Source organism: Globicephala melas, chromosome 13 (genome assembly GCF_963455315.2).
Source record: "Globicephala melas chromosome 13, mGloMel1.2, whole genome shotgun sequence".
Taxonomy (NCBI): Eukaryota; Metazoa; Chordata; class Mammalia; order Artiodactyla; family Delphinidae; genus Globicephala; species Globicephala melas.
Window position 1 is genome coordinate 71,677,924 of NC_083326.1, and position 9,225 is coordinate 71,687,148.

Genomic DNA, 9,225 nt, shown 5'->3' on the forward strand with positions numbered 1-9,225 from the left:
AGATGGCCATCACTTTTCATTCTTTACAATATAACAGGCTGACAACTCAAAGTCAGTCCAGAAGATTCTGTCTGTAATTTCACTGGTTTGTGAAATCCTGAAATCTGAGCAGCAATGGCTTGGACGCTACCCTAAAGCTGTGGACCAAATCCACAGAGGCCTGAGAGGTGAGGTTTAGATGCCGACTCCTAGGCCCAGGGCTCTGCTGCAGGTCTGGTCAAGTAGTTCCAATACCCGACTCTTGAGAACCTCCTGGGTGGTTCTGGGTGGAGGTGGGTGAGCGAGGCCCCTGGGAAGAACCTTCTTTTGTCCACACCTGCACAGCTGTGACAAATAGTTCACTGTGAACTGTCTACGAGTACAGTGACCTCAAGTTTAAAAACATACGTCCCTGGCTCAGGGACAAGTAACAGCTGTTCTAACCACTGTTCCTCCTACCCATCTGGCCCCAGGGTGGACAGGCAGGGGGTGCCATGCTGAGGCGCCCACAGTCACGCACCAGCTAAAAGCCCCACTAAAGGCCCAATTTTCTAGTGAAACATGATCTCAAAATGCCAGCTAAGGCTCAAATCTCCAACTTCAAAAGTAAGATGCTTTTGTTTTTCCCGATGTTCAGGCATAGGCTGGCTGCCTCTTCTCTTAAATATACCTTCTTTGTTTAAAAAAAAAAACTCTGGGTTCTGGGGAAGGACACTGAACTTCAAAGGCCCTTCCCCCACCCCACCCCCCAGCCTGCGGGGAAGCCCACAGAGCAGGGCCTTCATCAGAATCTCAAATTAGAGCTGCTGGGTGGAGCCATGTCACATTGTCCCATGTGGCGTGTTCTACTGTTTAATTCACAGTCCCTCTAAGGCTGCGCTTCTCTCTTTATTATATGTGGCCGCCCTGCAATTCCCCACCGCTGTTCTTTGTGACTTTTTTAAATGAGACATTTTTGTCCGGGTTACATCCTCTGAGAGCTGAGGCTAAACTCTACACATCAGAAGCTGCTTGTAAACAGCCACGGCACTATCACCAGAATAGCCCAAACCTCAAAATACGTGGTCGTGCAGCTAAAAGCAATGAATATTCTGTTTGAAGTTCCATTAAGAACACAGCTAGCTTCAACCACGTGAGGGCACCGTGCCCCTTCCTTGGGTGAGCTCAGGTCTAGAGATCTTGGCATCCTGTGGACCTCAGCACCTCCACATAAACTCTTCCACGGGGGACCCCGCCGTGTAACTCACAGCAGGCTCACACACCCGTGCTCTGAGCCAGACTCATATTTGTAATCCCGTCCATTCTCGGGATGGCCCCCTGGGGTGGGCATTATTTCAAACAAGGAAACTGGCTCAGGAGGTCAGCAACTCCCAAGCCACGAGGTTGGGCTTGGGCTGGGTGACCCAAAGGCCATGCTTCTGCCTCATTTCCTTCTGGCAGAACTCAACACCGTCCGGGGCTCACCTGTGCCTTGAGCATTGGCGGGAAGGTGAACGCCCACGCCGGGTGAGCCCTGATCCATTCATTTGGCCAACCCACCTCCACGCGCCACGGCCCTGCGCCTCAGTCATCCAGGAGCCCAGTTTAACTCCAACGCCTGATTAAATCTGACGCTGTGTGGGTGGGGCTTGGGCACTGGCATTTTTTCAAAGCTCCCCAGGAGTTTCCAGGGTGCAGCCTTGAGTGAGAACCACTGTGAAGTGCTCTGCACTCTGCAAAGCAGTTTGCTGAAATGATTTCCGTGGGGACTCAAGGTCCTGGGAGAAGGTGTCACTTCCCATCTCCAACCTCCCTCTCTGCCCCTCCCACCCCACACATCTGCCGTAGTCTGGGCCTCCATCGTCTTTCTCCTAGCCTCCGCATTGGCCTCCCTGCCTCCAGCCTCACTGCTGGGATCCATTCCCCACTCTGACCCTGTCCCTCCTCTTTTTGAAACCTGTCCATGGCTGCCCGTTGTCCTTCTGACAAATTCCAAACCTCCTACCACATCGATCACTTAGCTCCAGCCACACTGAACCTTCCCTTCAGGCCCTATGCTGCACCCCCCGCCCGAATGCCCTCGCCAGGCATCTTCCCTTAACTTCCACTCAGCCTAGGAGCCTCATCTCAGATCCCACCTCCCCCGGGAAGTCTCCCCTGATTCCCCCAGGCTGAGCTAGGTGCCCTCTCTGTTCCTACAGTCTCTTGTCCTTCCCTGAGCCCGTAAATATCATGGATGGGTTTTGTACTTTGCTCTTTTCTTATCTTTCTACATCATTACTCAGAGACTCTTTTTTTTTTTAATAATTTTTTTTCAATTTTAAACAGATAATATACTATTTTCAAAAATTCAAACAGCCTGAAAGGGAACAGGATGATACGTAAGTTTCCTTGCCACCCCTACTAATTCCCCAATCTCCCTCCTCAGAGGCAGTCTCTGGTGCTTGTTTCTTAGGTGTCCTTCTGGAAATTTTCTAGGCATATCCAACTATACATGTGTTTAAATAGACCCTGTTTTTTACACAAATGGTAGCACACTACATATACTTCTATATCTTTCTGTTTTCCTCTTAGCTGTATTTCTCCATATCAGTTCCTGTAGACCTGCCTCATTCTTATTAATAGCTACCCAGCATTCCATGTATGATGGTTCATAATTTAGTCTTCTACTGATGACAGCAATTCAATTACGGGACCCAGCTTCTGGTACAGCTCTTGACTTACTGGGGCTCCATGAATGCTTACTGAGTGGATGGATGGAGGGTATGTGAGTGGATGGATGGGTGGGTAGATGGATGGGTGAGTGGGTGGGAGGATGGCTGGATGGAGAAACAGAGGCTCAGAGAGGTGAAACGGCTTGCCTCAGATGACACAGCAAGGAAGTGGTAGGTTAGAGCTCCAGCTGAGGTCCTCTGCCCACCTCCCACCCCCACCATGGCTATGACCACATCTCTAATTTAACCTTTCCTAGATGTTATTCCTGGATTCTGGCCACTTGGGACCACATCAAAATGCACTTTCACAGCTTCCCATTAAGAACTGTCCTGTCAAAACTAGCTGTCTCTATCATGGCATCTTCTTAAAAGGCCAAGCAAATGAGGGGTGACTTTTGATGACTAAGGCCCCTTGAACTTGAGACAAGAGAGTAGACTCTGTGTCCATCCTCGTGATGGGACAGAAGACTTTCGGGTCCCACTGTGTCTTGGCAGAGTTAGGGGGACCCTGCAGATGAGCCCCAGCCCCAACCGGAAGATGGATGTGGAGCACATCTCTCATTGGTGGCTTTGGGGCCTGTCCACTTGTTTCCTCCATCCCTCAAGATGATATCAGCCAACCTCCCCAGAGAAGACTGTTTCTGCCCAGCAGCAGGGCACAGCAGAGTGAGCTCGGCGCGCCGGTGTCAGAGCCGGTGGGTTCAAACGGCGCCTACCCCGTGTGACCTTGAACAAGAGACTTCAACCACCCCAAATCTCCGTGTATTCATCTGCAAAATGGGATGATAATAGTACCTACCTGGTCTGGTTGACATGACCATTAGATGAGATGAAGCATGTAAAGCATGTGGCATATAAAAAAGAGTGCAGGGCTTCCCTGGTGGCACAGTGGTTGAGAGTCCGCCTGCCGATGCAGGGGACGCAGGTTCGTGCCCCGGTCTGGGAAGATCCCACATGCCGCGGAGCGGCTGGGCCCGTGAGCCATGGCCGCTGAGCCTGCGCGTCCGGAGCCTGTGCTCCACAACGGGAGAGGCCACAACAGTGAAAGCCCCGTGAACCGCAAAAAAAAAAAAAAAAAAAAAAAATTGAAAAATAAATAAATAAATAAATAAGAGTGCAGGGCTTCCCTGGTGGTGCAGTGGTTAATCCACCTGCCAATGCAGGGGACACGGGTTCGAGCCCTGGTGCGGGAAGATCCCACATGCCGCGGAGCAACTAAGCCCATGTGCCACAACTACTGAGCCTGCGCTCTAGAGCCTGCGAGCCACAACTACTGAGCCCATGTGCCGCAACTACTGAAGCCCAGGCGCCTAGAGCCTGTGCTCCGCAACAAGAGAAGCCACTACAATGAGAAGCCCGCACACCGCAACAAAGACCCAACGCAGCCACAAACAAAATAAATAAACAAATTTAAAAAAAAGAAGAGTTCATAGACGTTACTGTGATTGTCATGATTACGCATGACTCTTCAGCCCTAGCTACATACCAGACACAGTTGCTGGGTGTTTTATATAGATTAGGCTCATTTATTCTGCACAAAAATCCTAAAATTCTATGATTATCCCATTTTACAGATGAAGAAACTAAAAGGTAGAGGGATGTGTCCAAGATCACAGAGCCAGGAAGTGGCTGCAGCAGGATTCCAGCCCAAGCTCTTAGCTTGCGACTGGTCTATTCTCTCTACTGCTGTTATCGTTATTATTGTTAGCATTGGTCTTATTATTCCTCATAGCAACTGTTACTATTACTACTATTGTCACTACTACTGCTACTATTACTGTTTTTAAAATACTATAGGGAATTCCCTGGCGATTCGGTGGTTAGGACTTGGTACTTTCACTGCCGGGGCCCAGGTTCAATCCCTGGTCAGGAACTGAGATTCCGCAAGTCACGCAGCATGACAAAATTAAATTAAATTAAAAATTAAATGAAATTAACACAATACAATAAAATAAATGTAAAGTAAAATACTATAACTTCCAGGCTTCCAATCTATGATGTCTTTGCCTTGAGACGCACCCTCCCAGCAAGGCCTCCAAAAGTACAGAAAGTCGTCGTCTGGCTGTCCCTGTGCAGGGGACACACAGACGTGACTTCTGTCACACGTGGCTTGATGGGCAAGCTCACTCCACAGTGCTTGGTCAGACACAGGGCACAGCCTCAAATACCACCAGCACCCTCCCCGCCCAGCTATCTTTGGAAATGTCGTGTTAGACACTCCAGCCCCTGGCCTCATCTCAGAGAAGCCCAGATCCCGGAATAACTCCAGAAGGCCCAGGCCCCACAGCTGAGGACAACCCTTAATGCCCCAGAGCTGCTGGTGCAAAAGAGGTTCCAGGGGCCTCCATCTGCCCCCCGGGGCCTCAGGCTGATGGATCAGAGGGAGCCCCAGTGGGGAAATCAGCCTGGACCCCCCCCCCAAACACCTCCCATCACACACGGCCCCTTTGAACCGAACCACAGGATATGAAGGTACAACCTTGGATGGGGACCTAGGGACATGGGTTCTAATCCCAGCTCTGCCATGAGCTCTCTATGGGACTGTAGGCAGGTACCTAACCTCTTTGAGCCTTGATTTCCCTTCCTGAAAAATCAGCAGGATACTAGCTCCTAAGTCAGAGGTTTGTTGTAAGGATTAAAAGAATGATCCCATGTAAAGTAAAAAAAGCACCGTGCCAGGCATGTAATAAGCACTCAATAAATGTTAGCTATCGTCACCATCATCATCATCCCCGTCATCACCACCATCACCCCCATCATCAACACCACCCCCATCATCGTCACCATAACCATCCTCAATACTATCACAGTTGTCATTGTCATTATCATCACCACCACCATCGCCATCATAATTAGCAACATCATCATCACCAACATCAGCGGCGGCAACACTGTCACCATCGCGGTCACTGCCATCATCATTGTCACCAACATCACTGCTATGGACTCCATTGCACCCCCCTCCCCCAAATTCATATACTGAAGCTCAAACCTCACTGTGACTATATTTGAAGACAGGGTCTTTAGGAGGTAATTAAGGTTAAATGAGGTCATAAGAGTGAGACCTTAAAAGCAGAGGTCTCTCCACACGCGCTCAGAGGCCACGTGAGGACAAAGCGGCCATCTATGGGCCAGGAAGAGAGCTCGCACCAGAAACTGAGCCCTGTCAGAACCTCGACCTTGGACTTTCCAGCCTCTAGAACTGTGAGAAAAGAAATTCCTACTGTTTAAGCCGCGCCATCTGTGGTATCTTGTTATGGCAGCCCGAGCGGGCTGATTCATCCACCATCACCATCATCATCACCATCGTCATCCTCATCAGTATCAACATTATCACCCACGTCATCAACACCATCGTTATCACGGTCATTATCATCAGTATCAACTTTATAAACACCATCATCACCTTCACTGTTACAGGTCAGATTCCCCAGAAAGTTGACTCAGATGGAGTTAACGTGCAGGGTGTTCATCCAGGAGTGTTCCTGGGATCAACACTTGTGGAAGCCTGGTTTGGAAAGCAGGAGTGGGCAGAGGGAGAAGGTGGGCAGCAGGGCAGCCCCACCAAAAGTCTCCGCTGACCCCGTGGTGAGTTCTGAATCTGATGGCCCCTCGGCGTCGTCCAGGCCCCTACCACTTACAATCTCTGAATTTCATCACAATATTGGGTCTGAGACTTCATCTTCTCACTCTTTCTTCCAAAGGAGATTTGCATCTTACAAGAAGAAGAGCGAAAAGCCAGGCTTAGTGTAAATCATTAATGGAGGAATCCCAGGCATCTGCTGGGCTTACCATCTGGCGGCAAAGGAGCTTTGGGGGAGTTTCTCACACTGTCTCATTTGCCCTTCAGCCCCGGATTCTCACTCACTTTCCCACCACAGCAGGCCCCTGGGGACCATCTCCCTTCAAGTGGGTGCTCATCCCTTCCAACCCCGAAGGCTCGGGCCAGCGTGGCCCTGCTTCCTGGCAAGTCTTCTGGGGCGGCCGCCGGGATCTGAGTCTCCTCTCGACCTTTCCCACTCTTTTTCCTAAGAAGCTGAACCAAAGGACAAGCTGCTCGTGCAGGCCAGTCCTTTTCTGGCTGAGCAGAGGGCCTCAAGGGACAGAGCCTGGGTCCGCGAGGCCTGCGCAGAGCGGCTATGGGCAAGTGTGGGCCTCTCCCATTTGTCCCCCTCCGACGGTCAGCCTGGGAGGGGCCGTTGCAGGGTGAAATGAGACCATACAGGCGAAGTGCCCAGGACAGCCGGGCACACAGTAGGTGCTTATTAAATGCTCATTAATCCACAGGACAGGCCCTTAGCAGGCAACACAGGGCAGGAGAAGGAATCACGAGGGGGATCTCGCCCCCTGATTAATGTCAGGCAACAGCTTCCCATCAAGCCTCTCTCTGGCCTCCAAGGCCCTGCCTGTCCCCGCTTTTGCCTCCCTCAGCCCACTGGCCTCCCTGCTGTCCCTCAAACTCACCAAACTCATTCCCACCGCAGGGCCTTTGCACTGGCTGGTCCCTCTGCCTGCAGCCCTCTTCCCAGAGCTTCCCAGGGCTGCCGCCTGCATCCAGGTCTCACTTCAAATGCCACCTCCCCAGACAGGCCTCCCCCACCCACCCTGGCATCACACTGTTCACAGCCGTCCCAGAGCATATCGCTCTGGATTTCTCCTCCTCAGGGAAAGCATACCTGAGGATTCATGAAATCTCGGATGCCTAGAACGGTAACTGCGTACAATACAGGAGTTGGTGCCAAAGCCTTATTCTGGCCACAGTCCCTGGAAAAAGCTAGGAGGCAAGACGCCCGTTCCTTACTCTCTGGGCAAACCTTTCTCCCTCTCTGTATCTGCGGTTCCTCTGTCTGCAAAACCAGGGGGCTGAACCCAATGCCTCCATATTCCCTTCCAGCTCAAACAAAAAGATTCCACATCCTTGGATAACTTCTCATTTTAGCCCATAACCAGCTCACGCCAGAACATGATTCATCTCTGCCGCTTTTGCCTAGCAACCCAGCCCTTCTCCCCACACCCCGGACCAACCCCGCCCCCAACCAAGACAAATTCCTGCCTCACCACACACCCGCCCCGCGCCCACCCCTCCTCCGGCACCCCAGAGAGGAATGCGGGGCTTCAAGATCCTCCCCTGTCTGTCTGCCACCAGCATTTTAATGCACCCTCAGAATGTCTCGAGCTATGTCTGGAACCAGATGGGGAGGGGGGCTGGTCCCCCCTGGGATTAGCACAGGAAACGGCAGCAGAAGTCAGGCAGGCGGAAAGCGCTGACCCAGCACGGGGAGATCATTTCTATTCTGATGCCTCACCCTCCTCTACCGTCAGGCTCCTCGGGCCTGGAAAAGTGTCTGTGTTTAGGGAGAGAGAAAGAAGGGACAGGGAAAGTGGACGAGGGAGAGCGAGGTTCCGGGCTTGAGGCAAAATCAGTTCACCCAGATTGTCCCAGGGGTGTCTCCATCCAGTGCCCCACGGTGAGAGAAAAGAACTGTCTCATCTTTGTAGAGACTGGAAAGCATTTGATAAACTTCAATACCCATCTGCAACTCAAAAATCCTGGCAATCTAAGAATAGAAAGGAATTTCCCTAACTTGAAAAGAGGACATTTACCAGAAAACTACAGCAAACATCATGCTCACGGGAAAACTTTGGAAGCACTCCCATGAAGACAGGGACAAGGCAAGGATGTTCACCACCACCATCACCTCCACCATCACCTCCGCCACCTCCACCATCACCTCCACCAGCATCTCCGCCACCTCCACCACCGACATCTCCATCCACGCCCACCAACATCGTGACCACCTTATCACCATCACCTCCACCACTCCATCCCCACCGCCATCATCTCCACATCTACCACCAGCATCACACAAAAAACAAGTGAAGGGCATAGACAGGAAGTGAGGAAACTGTCACTCATGGCTGGATCATCTACCTAGAGATCATTCTTGAATGAACACTGACAGAGTCAGGTGATCTGCGCTGGAGACCAGACTTGGCCGTTACCTTTCTGGGTGGCTTTGGGTCTGTTTCCCCATTTGTAGCTGGAGTGGTAGGACTATACCAATTGTTTGCAAACTCTGCTCCACTGAGCCCTAGGGGCCCCTGCAGAGGCGGAAAAGGGGGCAAACAGGTGCCCTCTGGGTATCCCAACCCCCCCTTCCAGGATGCAGCTCTGCTTTCATTTAACTTAGGATTCCTGGGAAGAGTTTGTTCAAACACAGGATTCTGCAGCTCAAAAAGCTGAAAATCAGTGGGTACCCCACCAATACACGTGGAAACTAAGGAGAGAAACAGGTAATTCATAGGAGAGGAACTCCGTGAGGTTAAAAGCTCCTCTCTTACCTGTAATCAGAGAACCGTAACGAAAACAACAATGGAATACCACTTCTCATCTCTTTGACTGGAAACTCACAGTGTCGTCAAGGGTATGGGGAAACGGAACCACACTTAGACCAAGACAGGGATGGAAATTGGTGACGCATCTTGGAAAAGTCTTTTGGCAACAACTCTGAAAACGCAATACTGGTACCCTTTGCCTCGGCAAGCCCCCCAG